We start from the raw sequence: 19,990 nt of genomic DNA on the forward strand, positions 1-19,990 counted from the left end.
GAAGTTAGTTCTCTGTGTTCATAGGTCTGTTCCTGCTTTGTTTGTTCATTTGTTTTATTTTTTAGATTCTGCACATAAGTGAAATCTTACGGTGTTTGCCTTTCTCTGACTGATGTATTTCACTTAGCAAATACCCCTAGGTCCATCTCTTTCCCCAGTGTTTTTCTGGCACATTCCTCACTTCACTCAGGTCTCTGCTCAGTTGTCACCTTATCAGAATAGCTTCCTCGACAAATTCGTATAAAATTCCCCATCACTCTTTGTTCCTTGCTCTATTTTATTTTCTCCTTAGCATTCAAGGGCTCACACTTGAAAACTAGTCTAAGGCTCTTTCTCAAGGTGTGGGTTACATATTTCTTTACTTATTTGCTTTTTGTCTCTCTAATCCCTTAAAATTTAACCCCCATGAGAACCGAAAGTTACTTTGTTTGGCTTTCCTCCGCCCCAGGCGGCCCATCTTAAGTAGCATATAGCACTTGGTGGCACATGGTGAATGTCGTGACTGAATGAATGCATGAGCCTTATATTCCTAACTTTTGCTATGGCTGTTTTCAAATGTTTTTTTTTTTTTAATTTTTTTTTAACGTTTATTTATTTTTGAGACAGAGAGCATGAACGGGGGAGGGTCAGAGAGAGGGAGACACAGAATCCGAAACAGGCTCCAGGCTCTGAGCTGTCAGCACAGAGCCCGACGTGGGGCTCGAACTCATGGACCGCGAGATCATGACCTGAGCCGAAGACGGCCGCTTAACCGACTGAGCCACCCAGGCGCCCCTCAAATGGTTTTTAACAAGCAGTAATTTTTGAGAGGGGAGAGGGGTGGGGCAGGGAGAGAGAATCTCAAGCAGGCTCCGGGTTCAGCACAGCTCAATCCCATGACCCCAGGATCATGGCCTGAACCAAAATCAAGAGTCAGACGCTCAACCACCTGGGCCACCCAGGTGCCCCAATAAGCAGTAATTTCTTTTTTAATATTAGGTATCAGTATTATATAACATGCTGTTGTTATATAAAATCATCATAAAGATGGCCATTTTTTATTGCTACCTGTAGTTGTTTTAAGGAAATATGGAGTAAATATGTGTTTGTGGCTAGAATCAACTCTCCACCAACCAAATTTTTACAAACTTATGTGTGGCCATCTGTAAAATACACAGCAGAAAAATGTAAGTCATGATTTTCTAATATAGAGTTTTTTCAGTGTTATTATTTGAAGAGCCTACTATTTCTATGATTTAATCTCATAATCCCTGTCTCATAAGAAAACTATTTCTGCAGCATCAAGCAAAGGAATTGGTTTTTCACTTAACATATAGCTACTCAAATGGGAACCTTCTGAGTTTTTTGTAACACACATAATGCCTGCTCCGTCTACTCATTGCTGACAGAATTATTAAAGGATATTGTAAACATGATTCTTATTATACTAACCATCAACCATCCACAGAGATGGCAGCTTGGCACTCAATACATCTAATTTCTGATAATTATATATAGACAGTTGCTAAACATTTTAAAAAAACTAGATAAATCTTTTCTCATTTGAGCATAGAGTTTGTATATCTAATTGCCATTCCAGCTCCCTCGGACTAAAATGGGGGGGGGGGTTCTTATTTAATCTTTTTAATTGATTTAATGTCCCAAAGACTGATTTCTGTTTTTTCCTGGCTCATTCTATCCACACTGGCCAACACATGAGTCATAATCTTCAAGAAATATTTGCCAGGCATCAGGTATGCATATAAAGGATCAGAACTACATAAGAGTCTAGACAGCATTTAGTCTAACTCTTATTTTAAATATGAGAAAACCGGGGGATTTTCCCAAGGACAGGAACTGTTTTTTTGTCCTGTGCTTCCAGACACAGGGATTCGGTAAGATTTATGGTAATAAAAAACAAACAATATATTGTATTCATCCAGCCACTCCAAAATAAAGGTGTAAATTCAGAGCTCACCCTTGAAAACTGGTCTAAGGCTCTTTTTCAAGATAGAACTATTCACCTATATCAGAGTTTCTTGGAAGTCCTATTGAAATGCAGATTTTACAGACTTTCCCTAAACTTAGCAGATCAAAATTGTGGTGAAGTCCACCACTAGCTCTTTTTGTTCTTACCGAGCATGCTAAAGTTGGAAACCACAATTGTAAGCTATACAATTGTATAAATTGGGAATTATAAGTCCCAACCCTCCCAGAAGAAATAATGAATAAGTTAGCAAATCATGACAAGCATATTTTGTTTCTACTCCGAGATTTAAGCACAACTTGAAACGCATTTTGCATCGTTTTGGAAACAGAGATTTGTCCTTTTACAGAAAGCATTTCTGAGCAAAAAGCCATACCCCTAAATGTTTTGGAAACAGATTCACATTGGATTTTCAAATGTAATTCTTCTTATTGAGGGACTCTCAAAAGTATTAACTTCAATCACTGCTTTTTTTTTTTTATTCAGTCAGTTTCCTTTGCTTTCTTTCCCAATAGCTGCTTCTAAAGGCAGTTCTCAAATCTTATCTTTGGATCTTGCTGAGTTTTAACACGACTATCACTTGCACAAACTACACAGAATTCCTAGTTTTGCCCTGTGCCATGTAAATATATAAGTTGTTCTTGGAAACAACCTCTGAAGAGCACCTTCATTTCTCATTTCTATCCCCTGTGACTTGTGTTTTTGCATTCATTGCAATGCTAATCGTCAGATTTGTTGGCTCACCATTATGATGATCACTTTGAACCCCCTAAAACATGCCATTACTTACTGAATAAATTAATGTAAATTTGTGTCACAGATCCATTTAATTCTCCAGTGAATGCAAATTACCACGAAAACTTGGAAAACAGTAATAAATGTATATAGCTTTTTTCAAAAAAAAAAAAAAAAACTTCTCCACATACTGGGGTATTTTGGCCTTAGGCTATGAACACACATTAATTCATAATTCTGCAAATAGGGCCATAAATGTACTGCTTTCAGACAGCATTTTCCAAAACTACTGGCACCTGAGAGTTTTGTTTTCTTTTGCTTTTTAACTCTCCCAGGAGAAACAAGTGAAAGATCCTCCTTCACAGAATCATTGGGAACTTTGTTCCTGACTTTGCAACTCCTTTGGAGTTTTTTGTACAAAGTAGAGGCACGTGGCTTAAAAGCGGGATGGGAGACCACCATATCAACTTAACGTAGGCACAGTGTTATTGGTCCCATCTCATGGATATGACTTTGGCTCATTGTAACCCCAAGCCTCTATTTAGTGACAAAAAAACACTCTCCCTTCTGGGTGCAAAATCTCATCACAATACACACTTTAACCTTACTGAGTATATAACCCTGAGTACATTTTACTGCCACTCATATTCCTCTTCTGTCTTGCTATTGCCAAACTGATAACTTTGTGTCTTACGTAATCTTAACCAGAACCCCCAAATTATATACATTTTAAGTTCTGCCATATAACAAATTAAGTCCCTGTAGTCTCTCTTCTTTATATGATACAGTATAGAAAGAATAGTAGAAAGTAAATGCAGTTAGGCCAATGGGAAGTTGACTTCCCTAGGAATCAAGACAACTGAATTCTAAACTTAGCTCTGTTACCAACTTCCTGTTTGATTTGGAACAAGCACCAAAGTCTTCACATCTCAGTTCCCTCATCTGTAAAGTGAGAGGAGCAATTAGCCTATGTGTAGCAATTAAGTTATGCCTTGAATGATGTCTGTCGTGAATGCTGGACCAGGAAACAGCAGGAACTTTCTGTGTATGGACTAGAGTCCTCTCCACCCACATAACAAGCATCAAAACCTTAGTTTTCTATAAAATGGGAGTAACAGTACCTACTTCCTGAGAATTAAAATAACTAATATATGTACAAGTTCTTGGCTCTATACCTGGCTGGATGATACCTTTAATCCATAAGTTCCAGCCCCTATTTTCAGCTTTTACATCCAATGAAAGAATCATCTCTACCTCAAGAAGCCTCCTGCTTGTTTTGTTATGACAACGCATTTGCTATTACTTTGCCTGCTGTTTCCAGCTACCCTAGGCTTTTTTTGGATGCCATTCTTCAATCAGGCTGTGTCAAACACATGTTATTGCTTATCTTCCAAGGTCAGAATTTAGCATTTATTTTCTGACATGAGAAGACCAAGAAATAGAGATCACCCTGCATGATTGTTGCACTGGTAAGAACACCATATCGGTTGTGTCATTGATGTATTCAACTAATCCCTTGAAAATAAAACAGTGGCTACAACTTAAGTACTCCTTTTAAACTGAACTGTTAGTTTTGTCTTCATCCCAGAGAAGCTTTGAAAACCAACGAACTCAATTTTATGAATTAGGCAGGATTACTGAGATAACCCTTCTGAAAGAACAGTATTGCTCCCCAAGTCAGCTTATATATTTGAAAATCACTTATAGTAACTTAAAACTAATCACATCCAAAGAAAAGTGCATAGTTATTTTGATTGAGAATTGATTTGTCTGCTCAGCCCACCTAAAAGAAGGAGGGGGAGAAGGAGGAGGTGGCAAAAGAAGAGGAGAAGAGGGAGGGGAAGGAGAAAGGAAGGGAAGGAAGGAAGGAGACAAAGTAAAGAGAGGGAGGGAGGAAGAAGGAAAGAAAGAAAGGTAAGAAAGACCTTAGTTTACACAGCACGCAGAATACGAATTATGTGAGAGTGCCCCTCCCTCTTCTTCTGGGACTGCCCACCACAAGAACATAAGAGTGTTAGCCTCTAACAAGGGGCTCGTGGTTCTGCTTCCAGATTCTGCTTAAGAAAATGCTCAAAGTTCCCCTTGCCTCTCCTGGCCTGTCACACTCTCACCACACTTCTATTCACATGCATCATACTATGGTGTCATTATTTTCTTTCTTTCTTTCTTTTCTTTCTTTCTTTCTCTTCTTTCTTTCTTCCCACAAATAATAAGCACCAAGAATGTTCCAGACACTGTCCTATGTCCTAGGAAATCACCAGGGAGCAGCGAGTTAGACTTGCTTCCTGTTTTCATAGAGCTAAAGACTAGGAAAAAGGCAAATATGCACAAAAAAATAATAAAACTTAAAAAGGAATATGCCAGGGCTTGTTCATTAATATAAATGCAGGACTTAATATGGCACCTGGCACATACCTGTTTCTAACCCAACTGCGCCCTTCCATCCTGCACATAGGAGACACTAAGGGAGCATTTGGTAAAGAGTGAAAAAAAAATGTTAAGAAATGGATAAAAAGTCTCAAACTTCTGTTCAAAATATATAAACATAATTTTCATCTTAAGTTTGCCTCCAACAGAACACAGCTCCTGCTGGGCCCTACTAACTCAAAGTTGAATGTAGATTCTATTTTTAGTGGATAATCTAGTGTTTATCTTAACTGTGAGATACCTAATTATAAGCTGTCATTAGAAAATTTGCATCACTGTACTTGCAAAAGCAAACTCACTGAAAATAGGACAGGTTTCTCATCTTTCAGTATGCTCAAATTATATCAATTGTCTCAGGGAAAACCCATAGGAGCCCAAGCTGTGTTCCTCCATTTTAATTGCTCTGGAATACTCGCTGTCATTAAGATGAACAGACCCAACACATAGTTTCAATGCCATTAGGGTTTGGCTTGTTTAGTTTATTTTGTTTTGGGGGTATGGGGTTGTCATTTCTGTCATCATAGATAAAGCCTTCTCAACAGCATGCCCACACATCTGGGACTGGCTTCCTCAGGTCGGTGAAACACTCAAGGGACACTATCTGTGATATAAATGATAAAGAGCTCCTTCTCTAGTGTCTGCAGCCTTTTTGTAGTCCTCTCCAGTAATAGGACAAAGAATTCTAGCTAGGTCTGAAGTAAATCTGTTAATAATTATATGATTATATTTTTCTAATAAGTTCAGCTTCTTTTCCCCAAGCTTGTCTTTCTTTAACCATTCTAACAGGTGACTAACTGATTCGAATTTTCACCTCATTAACCTTATCTTGTCTCTCGCTTCTAGGGGTCTCACTTCTAGTGTTCATATAAATGAACAAATAACAGAGAAGGAGAAAAACAAAGAATCTTACAGAGATTAATCGATCCCTGAAAATCTGAAAGTGACTTTTGTCACTATTATAAATCAATATACAGGATTTTCTTAATCACTGGATAAAAACCATACATCAAAACCATGATTAAAAGGTAAACAAATATAATGAATTTTAATAAGAACTTGGACTTATTTTGCCACTTTAAAAAAAGTATAGGATAGATTGGTTTTTTTCCTTTAGTCTCCTTCATACAATGATGATTGCATTAAGGAGAAGTTTCAAATTTTCCACATTGTATATCTGGGCTTTTAACCTCTCACAAAGATCAGATAAAGACTGCCAAACCAAAAAGCATTCTTGGCTCCTGTGCACCGCTCAATCTTTAAATAGGAGTTTCAGCACGTACAGGCAGGAGCAAAGACTTCTCCAGAGTCTTTATCTATTGATTAACTGTAGAGGATATTCTGTTTAAAATGAATCTTGATACTCTCTAAAATAAATGTTTTATTCTATTTTGGAGTAAAAGGTGTAAAGGAAAAAATGAGACATATGTACCCCTCCCCCACCCTGCAAATATGCTACATTACATTTTTTCCCATGATATTTCTATAAAAAGCTGGAAGCAGAAGGAAAAATCCATTTGACAATAAGAAAAATCCAAGATCAAGTGCCAGTTACTGCTCTAATGGGCAGAAGTCACTTGGTGAGTGACTCCCTACTACGCATTAGGAACTGCCCCAATACCTTTGGTTAAACTACTGATGTACCCCACACCTCAAAAGGAGTCAGGGAGACCCTCCTTTTCCTGTGATTTTGATGGTTAAAATACCAAAATTCCTAGACAGAGGCCTCAGGAGTAGACATGACATTGTCAAGAGATCAGTTTAAAGTGAGATTTCCAGTGTTCTTACATGGTCATTATCTTTGTAATTATTACAAGTAGTGTATCAGCCAGGAAACAGAAACCACTCTGTCTCAAAAAGAAGTTTAACACAAGGAATTTGTTGCATACGTGATAAGAGCGCTGAGAAGCCAAATGGGATGGTGAATTCTGATGTCAATTCAGGAATTAGCAATGGCAGGGTGCCACTGTCTTTGGCAGGAAATGGAAAGAAACAAGGTGGAATTAACGTCATCAAAGATGAGAAATGGTCAAAGCATGAGCTAGATCTACAACAGAGGACTTTCTGGCGGGAACCAAAACTACAGAGGGAAGCAACCGTCCCAACAGGAGCTAGAATCATGAAGGTGATTTAGCACTGCCAGAGACACCCTTAAAAACACAATGAATGGAAGAAACACCTTTGCTTCTCTCTGTCTCCTACCTTCCAGTCTTTACCAATGCTTTCCATTGGTCAAGACTATCAGGAAAACATGGCAAAGGAATCTGGGAAATGTAGTTCACTAAAATGCAGAGCCAAGCTGAGGATGTTCAGGAAATAGATATGAGAGAAAACAGGTAAATATCTCGCAAAAGTGACTGTAAGTAGACTCACCATTTGGGATCTCCGCTTATCTTGAGGGTTCTTCATAGAAAAAAAACAAACAAAAAAAAAAAAAAAACAAGCTCTAAGACTGCCAGCTGCTAGAAACTGATAGCTTGAGAGCTTTGACTGCAATGATCAATGCACCCTCCCTGAGCTACACAGCAAAAATATTGCACATACTTTTGATCCTTCATATCTCAGTAGTCAACTTGCTGCTGAGAAGACACATCTGCCCATCCATGAAAGTTCAAAAAAATATTAACAAGTGCTTTCCATCAAAGAACAGACTCAGGGGAAGAAATCTGTGAGTCCATGAAGCACTTGTTCTCAGAGAATAGAAGGGCAGATTGGCTTAGAATAAAACCTGCAGAAAGCATGGCCATCAAAATGATTGTCTAAGAAGTCAGTGATTAAATTTTGGCCACCCTGCTTTAGATCGCAATTGATCTTAAGTCCAAATTTTCATATGACTGATAGCACTTTTTTAAGCCTTTATCTGCCAACCCAAATACATCAGGCTAGTTTTATATCCTACTTTGTGGAGCATAAAAATGATGAAAGCTAAATGATCATGCAAGAGAGAGAACTTAGATTTTTTTTTTTTAAGACACTGACTCTATTAGTTTAATAGTCCTCACCAGCATAGAATCCTGTGATTTAAAAAAAAAAAAATTACCTAGAGAAAAGACATTTTGGAGCATTTTGCTCTTCATTCCTCACTTGGTTTAGATGGCAATGCTTTCTCTTCCAAGCCCAGTTCAAACGGTTACCTCTGAACCGTTCTCTGTCTTGCTCCGTTTTGTTCTGGTAGCACCTTGTACAAACCTAAATGGGTGTACTTATTATATTATTTGGAAGTATTTGTTGCCAGTCTAACTCTCTCTAGTAGTGATTTAGATCAAAACAACCTGTCAAAACCAATTTAACTTTTACAAATTGGACAAATAAAAGTCCAGTTTGCACTACAATTTGGTCAAAAATTAATCCCCCGGTCCCTGTTGCCTAGTTTGACCATTTGGTTGCAGAATGGGGTTGTTTGGCAATGCTTTGTGAGTCCTGAATTTAAGAATTTTTTGTCATTTTCTTTTTTTCCAGAATTGGGACTGGAGCTTTTCTTATTTTTGCTTATGTATTTTCAGCTAGTTGTTGCTACTCTGTGTTATTTGTAAAAGTTGAAACAACCAAACTATCCAATTTAGGAGATTGGTTGAAACAAATTTGCAGTATTCGGAGGCAAATTGGAACAACTTCAAAGTCCAAAATTGATTGGCTGGAAGACAATATGTAAGTAATGTTTTCCTTTTCATAGAAGAATATTATAATGGTGCCTATTCATCCTTGATGCTAGCTCACAATATATAATAAGTATCTAATAAATGAGTGTGTGCTGTAGCCTAAATGCATTCCCCTGACAGTCACATTTTGAAACCTAATTCTTGGTGTGATGGTATTTGGAGGTGTAGCATCGGGGAGGTGATAGGTCATGAGAGTGGATCCCTCGTGAATGGGACTGGTGCTCTTATTGAAGAGAACCCAGAGGGCCCCCTCACCCCTTCTACTACATGAGGACATGGCAAAAATACTCTGAACCAGGAATTAGGCCCTCACACGACACCAAATGTTCTGGCACCCTGGTCTCAGACTTCCCAGTCTCCAGAACTGTGAGAAATAAATGTTTATAAGCCACCCAGTTTATGGTACTTTGTTATAGCAGCCTGAATGTACTGAAATAGTATGAATATAATTTTTGTTCTTTTTTATTCTGAGTTCAATCCATATGGATGAGTGGCATTCATTCTTTCAGTATACTGAAAGGTGTGTATGCTCAAAGGTCTTTCTTTATCGAAGATTTTGCATGAATGCATTAGTTCAAATGTGATTCTACTGAGTCAAGAAATAGGGAGTAAACAATGCTTCTTTCCCTCCTCTTCCCTCAGACAGTCTGTGTCTCCAATTCCCAGCTTCTCCATTCCCTACTCCTCCTCCCCAAATGTTAAGCAAAAGTCTCACTATCCATAAACCATATGCTGGAACAAAGTTATTCCTTTCATAAGTTATTTTCTGCCCAACTCTAAGAATTTCATTTAGACAACACTCTTGAGGGCTTTCCATACCAGAGTTGTATATTACCGCCAAAGGCACAGGGGGGAAAAAAAGAATTAGCAATCTCATAAATTGTTCCTGAGTGGTTATCTGCTTCCAAAGGCTGAATGAGAGGGTGATTGCAACAGACATCCTTTATAATCAATCCTAGCAAAGTGTTGACTGGTTTTATTTCCAGTTTATGGTACAGGAGATGTAAAATCTAATGTGGTATATTAATAAACAGTAATGGTCTATAATCATTTCATGACAAGAAATCAGCTAAACAAACAAGTAATTAGGTTGCTTAAAATGTAATTAATAAAATTATTAATTCATGTCAGGACTTAATTGCTTTTGGCAAGACCTTTTTTGGACTTACAGTAAGTTACCAGCCCATCAGAGTACTGCAGAGGAGTGGTCATTTTATAGAACACAAATGGCCTTCCATATGGTATATACTCAAATGTACCCATCCCATAAATGGTGGAGGGTAGGCATGCTGCGGGTTTGTTTTTTTTAATGAATCACTAAAAGGAAATAAGAATAAAGAGACATTTGGATTATGAGAATGAAAAGGTCGTATTTTAGAGCAGTTCAAACAAAATAAATTATTTGTTGTAATGTCAACCAACAGTTTTAGTGCTGAATTTTTAAATGCCCAGTGCAAATAATATTATCAACATTCTCATATTTGGCTTTTTATGGCATATCATCACATACATTATTTCATTTCACCATTCTAATGGAGAAAATGTCATTCATATATGTCTGTAGTATGTATACATGTTTCACTGTAAACAATGCATTTTGGCACATTTCGAAAGTGCACAACAAGTAACATAAACACAAGAAATTCCTGGTATGGTGTCAGGTGAGCAGTTGTTGATGTAGGGATCCATGGATGGGGCCTGTGAGTGTGTGTGCATTTTTCAGGAATGAGGATCTAAAATTTTAATCAGACTCTCAAAGGGGAAAGAAGATGAAAAATATTGGAAAGCACTCTTATAAACAGATGCTACAGTCACCAAGTAAATATAGGTGGTCGACTTAACCCAGGGGCTCCCCAAATGTAAGTTCCTTGCACTATTTGTATCTGGAGAATTTTGCTAAAATTGCTCATTTTTATTCCATGATCCCAGTTAATGTATGATGAAGAATGTGAGCCCCTTTTTTTCCATTTGGGAGCCTTTATGATAATACCAAGGAAGAGATGCACAGGTGAAAAAGGAAGTTGCTACTGTGTGTGACACCCTATGTACTTTCTGCTAGACCAGGTAAGCTCGGCCAGGGGCAAGTGCAGCCTGATAAACTATACACTTTGGGAAGGCAAGTATAGTCTCTCAAGTCATCAAGGTGCTGTTTAAAAGATGTGTTTTATTCATTTGTTAGGTGATCAAAAAGAGACCATCTGAATCCTGAGACATACTTTGAAAAGAGTCTGTTACAAAATTTTTCATAAGGAGAAAATGTATATCCAGTGGGAGCAAAACTGAATCAGCCAGGATCGTCTGGAATTAATTACAACAATGCCATGGCCATTCCAAATACTGAGATATCTACAGATGTCAACTTCTTGCAATGGGAAATTATGTAGAAGTGATTTATTTTCATTAAGTCCATTTTCTAAGTGCTGTTCCCGAGAACATGCATTGGTTTCCTGTACGTCATAAGCCAAGGCCTGATTTGTGATTGTGTTCCAATTTTCCTCATCATATTATTTCCCCAAATACTCCATTTTATGGTTATATGTGCAATCGATCTCTATATAGAGATTTATGTTTAAATGGATGCTACAAGCTAGGAAATGCTAAATTAATCCCATTACTCTCTTTTGTGGGAAAGAAATGCTTGTTGTTGACCAAATACCAGCCTAACTGGCTGCTCTCTGACTGGATTAATATGTTCCAGAATGGTATTCCTGAGCAGTAGGGGTATTCGTTAAAACATTAATTCCCGAGCTATCCTAGAAACACTAACACTGAGCCGCTAAATGTGAGAATAAATATAAATGTTTCCTTTCACTCAGAATCCATACAATGCCTAAATTTCTATTACCAAGCTATTGAGATTATGATGAAAATTGTCCTTAATGCCAACATAATAATAACAGGAACAAAAACAAGAAAAACAAAACGGAAACCAAAACCACCAGCATAACAGTAGCAAAAGATCAGGTGAATGGGAGTTCAGGGAAGATCTGTTCTGAGGAAACTGATGAAGCATTGGCCCAGTTCTCCCTTCACATTACAGTTTCTTCACAGTAAAACACCTCCATTCTAGACGCCAATTAAAAGCAAAAAAGAGAAAACCATCACAGCAACCCAACCCTCAGGGGCTCAGCTGCATTTCTGCCCAGAGAACAGCCACCCAGACAGTGCCTGGTACCCCTGCTCCCCTGGCTCTTTCTCATGCCCTCTCAGGCTCTGTCCTGCCCTGACAGCTCCAGCTCATGCCTTATAAGCCCCAGCTGTTTCCCTCCATCATTTCCTAGAGAGCAAATCCTTCAAGCAAGGCCAGGAGCCAATTCTGGATTTGACAGGTGTCTGACTTGGAGGGATCTCAGGCATGTTTCTTGAGCACTCAGCATGGGCCCAACAGCTTGTGTTGTCTCCAGAAAGCCCATTCAGGACACTGCCAAGGAGGAGAGAGCTTGGTGCACTGTGACCAGAAGCATGCCATCTCATCAGGACATGCAGGATGCCAGCAAACCTGTTCCTCAGGAAAAACAAAGCAAAGCACTGTGCTCATGGATATGTTTGGTATCCCTGCATGAGGGAGCAGTCTGATGGAAAAATCTAATTAACAGGCATCTCTTGAATGGCCAATAACGTGCTCTCCACCAGAACAGGCCATGGTTTCTGAGGTTAGCTTGGGAGCTCGAATCCAGCTCTCCTCTTGCTAGATTGAGTGAGCTCAGCTGTTGATTGAGAGCCTACCATATGCCAGTCATTATTCCAGGTGCTTTGGAGACATCGAACAAACGGACAAAGCTTCCTGTTCCTGAGCAGCTTACATTTCAGCAGAAGACAATAAACTTCATAAATAAGGAAACCCTAAAAACAATAGGAGATGAGAACTATAGGAAAATTTAAAAGTAGAACAGGGTAAGACAATCAGGAGTGTGGGGATAGTACCCGCTGCACATGTTGCAGAATGAAGATGAAGTGGTCAGGGTGGACTTCATTGAGAACAAGAGACTGGAACAAAGGCATGAAGGGTATGAATAATTAGCCAAGGAGCTATTTGGGTTATCCAGGGGAAGAGTGCTCCAGACAGAGGGGCTGGGTAGAACAAAGGACTTAAGACACAATGGGACAAGGGGATGGGGCATGGAAGGTCAAGGAATGACAAGGAGAAGGAACAGGAGTGAAGTGCTTGAGGGCATGAGTGAGAAAAAAAGGGGGGGTGGCACTGATGCCACTGTCAGGGGCAAGCCCCTCTTCTCAGCCCTCCTTTCCTGGTGGGCACAATGTATATCACAAGGCTTTTTGTGAGGTCTGGTGAGGATGTGGTAATAAGCATAAAATTCCATGTAGTACAAAGTGAGCCTCCACAAACGTCAGAAGTTCTCCTTTCCACCTCTTCCACCTCCGATGGCACAGCTTGTACAAATGAGCCCAAACTTAGGTCTGGAAAACAGAAGCTATGCCCCCCTTCAAAGTAGCAGAGGGCAAGTATTTTAAAATATTCGAAGGGGGGTTTTTCTAACAAATTTGAACCTTCTCACTACCCTCAACCAGCAGTCCAAGCTTGCAGCCACCACAGTCCCCTGGCAGCAGGTGGACAGTGGACCACCCTAGAGACCCAAGGTCAAGGGTGAAATCTTGCTCCCAAGGGGTTTCCCTTTCCCTCCCTGTATCCCCTCCCTGTTCTCACAACCATGCTTGACCAAGCTCTAAACTGGGTGGTGGGGTTTTATCCAGATGTACAGTATCATGTGAGCCCCCTGGATGTATGCCACTGGGTATAACTAAGAGCTCCACACTTACTTCTGTGAGGAGTGAAGTGCGTGTGGACCAGCAGGTTCTTGGACAGGAAGGGGGCACACTGGAGAAGGGACAGAGAGCAGGAAGGGGCCTTCCCTGGAGAGGAATGCTTAGCACCAAGGAATCTGGGTTGCTGCCCCTTTCTGGGATTCCTTGGTGGTAGGAGAAGCTAGTTGCAACTGCCCTGGCTGGGGCTTCTCTCACCTCTTTTATGGCCAGTGAGACGAAGTCAAATGCTGACATCAAAAGGGAGAAGTCTCCCCTTCCTATGTCAGAGATGCAGAGGCTTAGATGGACATCTGCTGCAGCCAGATTTCCAAAAGCAGGATCTCATTCCTTCACAGAGACCTCCCCAAGCAGGGAGGAGCCCAGCACACTGAGGTGGTGTGGATTCCTTCCCCACAGACCATACATAGTGGTTTCTCTCCAGCCCTCCCCTACAGCCTAGAGGGAAAAGAGAAGATGAGTAATGACATTCTTGCCATTGGAGCCCAAGTGGCCAACCCAGGACCTATTCCACTTGCATGTTAAATGAGTTCCAGGAATTATTCATCCAGGTTGTCACCCAGCAGCTCCCCATTCCTCCTGCACTTCCAGGACCTAGCTGCCTGGTCCCTCCCTGTTCCACAGCACTGTCACAGCTAAAAGTGTTGGGTCCCAGGGAGGAGACCCAATTCCTGAACCCCAGGGAAGTGCCACCCTTGCCTGTATTTACCGAGACGGCTTCCGGGAAGAATTAGGCAGTGACTCTGACCTCACTGCATTTTTAGATGAGTTGGGGGAGACAAAATTGGCATGAGAGACCAGAGGAAGCTTTGAGAGAGAGAGAGAGAGAGAGAGAGAATTAATGTGTGATAAGCACCACCAGTGATTAGAGAAGAGAGCCAGGCGACCTAGAAGATGAGAAATTTAAGAATAAGGCCAGCGAGGCAACCAGACTCAAGAGGGGATGTTGAAAAGCAAGTGAAAAACAAGTTGCATAAGCAGGGTGGGGCCAGACTAAGGAGGGTGTTGAAAGCAAGGGGAAAACTTTCAAATTCTCCAGGAAGAAATACAGGGTCACTGAAGGTTTCCCGTGTTGGGCTGATGTTGATGACGGAAGCACAGCTGCACGGCCCCTCTCAGCTTCACACCAGGCCTGAGCCTCCTCCAGACGCAATTCACACACTCGATTCATCACCAGGAGCAAGTGCTGCTCAGGTCCCAGGGAGTGGGCAGCCACAGAGGATGTTCTTCTTGAATGGATCGGATCTCTGGGGAAGCTTCTCGACCCTGATACTCTATTTCTGGCAGCCAAAGAAGGCTGCCAGGATATGGGAAGCTCTGCATATGAAAATAATGTCAGCCGCCTCTGGAGAGGAGGTTGGAAGCAAAATCACTCTGAAAACTCGCAGATGGCAAGCGCAGACTGCACTGTTTTGGCATCGTCCATTTTTGTTCTTTTATTTTGCATTTCCAGGTTCCAACCACAGTGGCCGGGGAAACATTTCATGACAGAGAGCTGGGGTGGGTGAGGAGAGGGGGACAGTGAGAAGGGGCTTCAGGGTCCATGACGGTGTAACAGAATCTACCCCTCCGCCTGTTGCCGACACCTCACCTAGCCACAGCAGATGGTCACCAGGACGTTCACAGCTGACCCCTGACCTTCCACTTCATGCCCCCTCCCATTTTTATATCCACCTATGAAGGAAGGAGCAGCCACCTCTCCTTTTTCCATCTGGCAAGGACTTCCCATAGGTCAAGTCCTCTTCCTTCCCTACTCAGTCATCATAACTTAGTCTGAATAGCAGAAAAACAGCAGGGGAGGAAAGGAAAAGGCAAATGTAGCCTCATTACATATTCTGGATCATCCTTCCTTCAGAGGGTGGAGGTTGGGCTGGGGAGCGTGGTGGCTGCCTGGAAAAGGACTAGTTATCTACATTTTCTAGTATAAAAAACAGTTCCTCTTTCCATCTCTCACAGTGTTTCCTGTGGCAGAAATCCTTGGTCTCTTCATTCAGTCAACAGTTATGGCACACTTGCCCACGCTCCGTGGCAAGTGCACATGCTTACATTGATGGTCTGCATAGCTGCTGCTGCCCAGTAACTCTCAATGCCTTCGCTCAGCAGCACATACACCTCTCCAGTTGCACTGTGGGAGATGGTGTGCTACATGAGGCAAGAGCCAGCTGTGTGGAGAACCTCAGGAAAAAGCCAGATGTGAGTAACCCGCCTGCCCACATGGCAGCCTCTCAGCTCTAATCTGGTTTGGTTACCAGTCAAACCTTAGCCAAACTCCAGGGCCTCTGCCTCTCCTAGTACTGAAGTGCAGCCTGAACCACAGCTGCCTAATCGTGAAATTTGGCTAAATGTCAGGGAACTAAGAGGAGCCTCAGTGAGGCAGGAAGGAAGCGACACCGGGAGGGCTGGGAAGCAGTGCTGCTCCGGAAGGGGACAGGGGCACAGCTATTAATTAAGGCAGGTAGCAGCCTGGCCTGGCACAGATGCAGGAAGCGTCTGGTGGATGCTGGGCCTGTTTTAAGGTTGATGATCTCAAGGAGACCTGCTCCAGGCTCCTGAAAGCTGAGCTCCAGCCAGTGTTGAGATTGGCTCTTGGAAAAGATCACTGGCACTTTACAGGGCAGCATGCACTCAGGCAAAGGTTAGGCTGGGAGAAGTTCCCAGCTCTAGTTAGGAGATATATTCTTGGGGTTTTGAAAGACAAACCCAGGTCTGGGCTTTCCTGCCTCCAAATGCGATGTCCCACTCAGCCGAACTCTATGCCCACAGCCATCAGAGGTACAGAGGAGAAACCCTCGGCACTAAGAGGCTGGCTCCCACCGATGTATTCTGGCTCTTGCTGACATGTTCATGAACTATATGGATTGTTCCCCTGGCATCTCCAGTCTTTCACAAAAACATGGTGTTGTGCCTGTACCACAATATTCCAGGGTGATTTGGCTCAACATTGCGGAGTGTTGGCAGTATTTAACAGCCTTGTAAAAATATATTGGCAAGGGTTGTTGGCCATGTGATATTCTTTTAAACCGCAGTGTTTGGGCTACAGTTAAGTGTGTGTATCATTTATTTAGAGTTCATGCTATTAATTAATACATGTCTACTTTAATCCTGCCTGTCATTGACTTCCAGAAAAAGTGGGAGGGGAGTTGTTTGTTTTCAAACAAAAAGTCTCAGAGTAGCAGAATGAACTACTGGTTGGCTATGAACTTGGGCATATTAATGGTGACCTACACCCTCCGTCTGCCAACATTCTTACCCTGTCTTTGGCTCTGTGCTCAACTCATACCTGGGATATGCAGCTTCCCAACACAGGACTTCAATTACCCTGACTTCCTAAAGATTTTCTTTCTTCTGGACCAGCCGACCTCTCAGAGAACTGTAACCCATAAAATTTCTAAAAACAGAAGTGGGCCCTTGGCATTCTGTCCCTCTCGACCCTCTTCTGAGCCATGTGACCATGCTAAGCACCATCCTGAGCCATTAGCTCTGGTTTATTATGCAGACCACTCAGCCTGTATCCCAGTGCAGGTGGAGATGATAGGGCAGCAGCACAAGGATTTACACAGGAGCCTTCCTAGTGCAGAGCTCATAACCAGGACCAGGTCTGTGTCTTTAGCCTCACAATTTCTATTCAGCCCATTTTAAAATCTACTATAGCTACTTAGGTCCTGGCCACAAAAAGAACTGCCTCTGGACAGTCAAGATAAGCTATTCCTCCTGCTATAGAAGCTGGCATTCATTAGGTAGTGTACTGGGCTAAAGTACACCCATCTTCTCCTCTAATGAGATATTTTAGGCAGAAAGAGGAAAGGATGACGTACTGCCACATGCTGTGTTTATAGACTCAGCATGTCCTTGAGTTCGTGTGAGTTCAGAGTACTCTTCAGAGGGTTACAAGGGGCATAAACTCAGGGGGTTGGTTAGGTCGATAGGTGTTCAGGATGACTGAAAGCTATCATAAAAATGCACTTACCTTTTATTCTTTCCACCTAAAGAGCATACTCCTAAATGGACCCCATCAATCTCCCTTCTCAAAACCCTTCTTTGGATGTCAAAGAAATGTCCAGAGCACCCAGACCGTCCTGGAGAGGGGGCGGGCATCGCAAGATTGGCTGAAATAACAGTGCAATACCTGAGGTCACAAGGCTAGAATGGTAGAAATTATTGGGTCACTATCTTGAAAAAGGGACAATTGGTAAGCTAATACCTGGTAACCGTGTTTACCTTTACCCAGAGTCACTAATGGAAAGCAGAATGTACCAGTATACTGCCCTGGACAATTTGGGAGAAAAAGAAGATTTTTAGTAATCTATTCTAAGTACACAGAAACATAGTCAGAAATTTATATTCAGTTTTCACTGCAATATTATTTATAACAGTGAAAACTCAAAATCAGCCTACATTAGAATTAATTAATTAGGCCACATCAATAAGTCAGAATATTGCATTGCCATTAAAAAAGATGTTAACCAAAAAGATTTAATGATGTTGAAAAATATTCATGATCAAGTAAAAAGCACATAAAAAGTTGCATGTGCAGTATGAGTGGGGTAATATTAACAGTTCATGATTTCATTTTTATTTTCTGCTGTTTTCTGGATGTTCTTCAAGGCACATGCATAACTTGTATAATCAGAAAAGCCTAAAGGCAGAACTAGAGATTTTAAGTGATAAGATAATCACTTTACACTGTACATATTAAATGTTTCTCAAGATAGTTAACTCCCCAATTGCATAAAAGATTTAATTTCCATGTACAATTCATTAATTGAACAAATACTCAGTGCCTACAATCTGCTGGCTAATTTATTTATTCCTGTAACAAATACTTATTAGAGATTGAGCATGAGGTACAGAAAATAACAAAATGGATTTTCTGCCCTTTTGGAACTAAGAATCTGCTAGGAATTGGTGATACTGAGATAAAAGACAAAAATCCCTTCCCTCAAGCAACTGTAGAACCCAGAAAGAGAGACAGACAAATTAATAAAAGATGATGATGCTTAGCACAAGGGTTAATACTCTGCTGAGGATCTGTGGGGTGCAGTTTGAGGAGGTCTGCAAAGGAAGGAGGGAAGAAACCATAGCAGGCTATTGGTCAGCAGTCTATTCCTCAGCCCAAATGCAGGTAAACTCATGGTTTCTTAGCTCCCTAACTTTGCATTATCCTTCCTACTCAAGGAACTTTAGCTGTGTTCAAAATAGGCGACTTAAAAAGGAGTCCAATTTTAACAAAAAATATCTGAGCTCCCCATGTCCATACCCACCCCACTGCGCAGGAGAGGAATCTGCCACTGCTATAGACTGAGTGTGCCCTCAGATTCATGTGTTGAAATTTATGTGATGGTATTCAGAGTTGGGGCCTTTGGAAGGTGCTTAGGTCCTGAGGGTAGAGACTTCATGAATGGGATTAGTGCCCTTATAAGAGACTTTAGAAAGTGCTCTCATTCCTTCTGCCATGTGAGGTACACAGCACGATGGCTATGAACCAGGAAGTGGGTTCTCACCAGATATCAGATCTGCCAGCAGAGAAGTAAATAAGAAATAAATGTCATTTATAAGCCACCCAATCTATGGTATTCTGCTAAGCAGCCTAAGTGGACTAAGACAGCCACCTTTATTTGTTAAGAACACTAAGGAAACCTTGGTTTCACAATGGCAAAAAAAGCCTAGAGCCAAGGCAAAGCTGGGGAAGGGGCCACATTTCCACCTTTTAAATGGTTTCTTATTAGTGACACATGGATGCAATCCTACACTTCCCACAGGAGAGCCTAAATGGGATCCCAAATCTCATTTCATCTAATTAGCAGGAGATGGGTGACTGTCTGCACAAACAGACGTCCACAGGCAATCGTTCTTGTCTGGTGGTTGCCATTGTTACTGTTTGTGAGGCTGACTAAAGGAAATATAAAGATATAGAGCAGTGGATAAGAGCAGTAAGTGAAAGATAAGGTGCCAAGACTGACAAGTGGGGGCCAGAAGTTAGAGGAAAGTATATTATTAATGGAAAAGTCATTCACTGTGCCCACATCTGGTGGGACTAAGGGCATTCAAGTTCCACACATCATGTCTTACAGGACTTACTCTTTTCTCTGATGGTGAAAACCATGTAACTGACCTTTGGCCTTTGACCTCTCAAGGATCTCAGAATCATATTCAAAGCTTAATTACGGAAACTATTTGTCCACCCCACCCCCAATACCTGCACATGTTTTTCCTGACTTAGTCTTTACTTCCTGTTATTGTGTATAATATTCGTGTTCTTGATTCCCTAATTTTATTTTACCATTATTTGTATCTGCAGTTAGCAGATAAAAATCTTGCCTGGCGGGAAGCTGTTAATAAATACATGAAAAATTGATTCCCAGCAATAGCCTTGTGCAATAGCCCTGTGGTATGTCTCAGTTTTCCAGATGAGGAACTGACATGA

This window comes from Lynx rufus, unplaced genomic scaffold, assembly GCF_022079265.1.
Source record: "Lynx rufus isolate CCGP_SWC_20201006 ecotype Redwood Valley unplaced genomic scaffold, mLynRuf1.p SCAF_6, whole genome shotgun sequence".
NCBI lineage: Eukaryota > Metazoa > Chordata > Mammalia > Carnivora > Felidae > Lynx > Lynx rufus.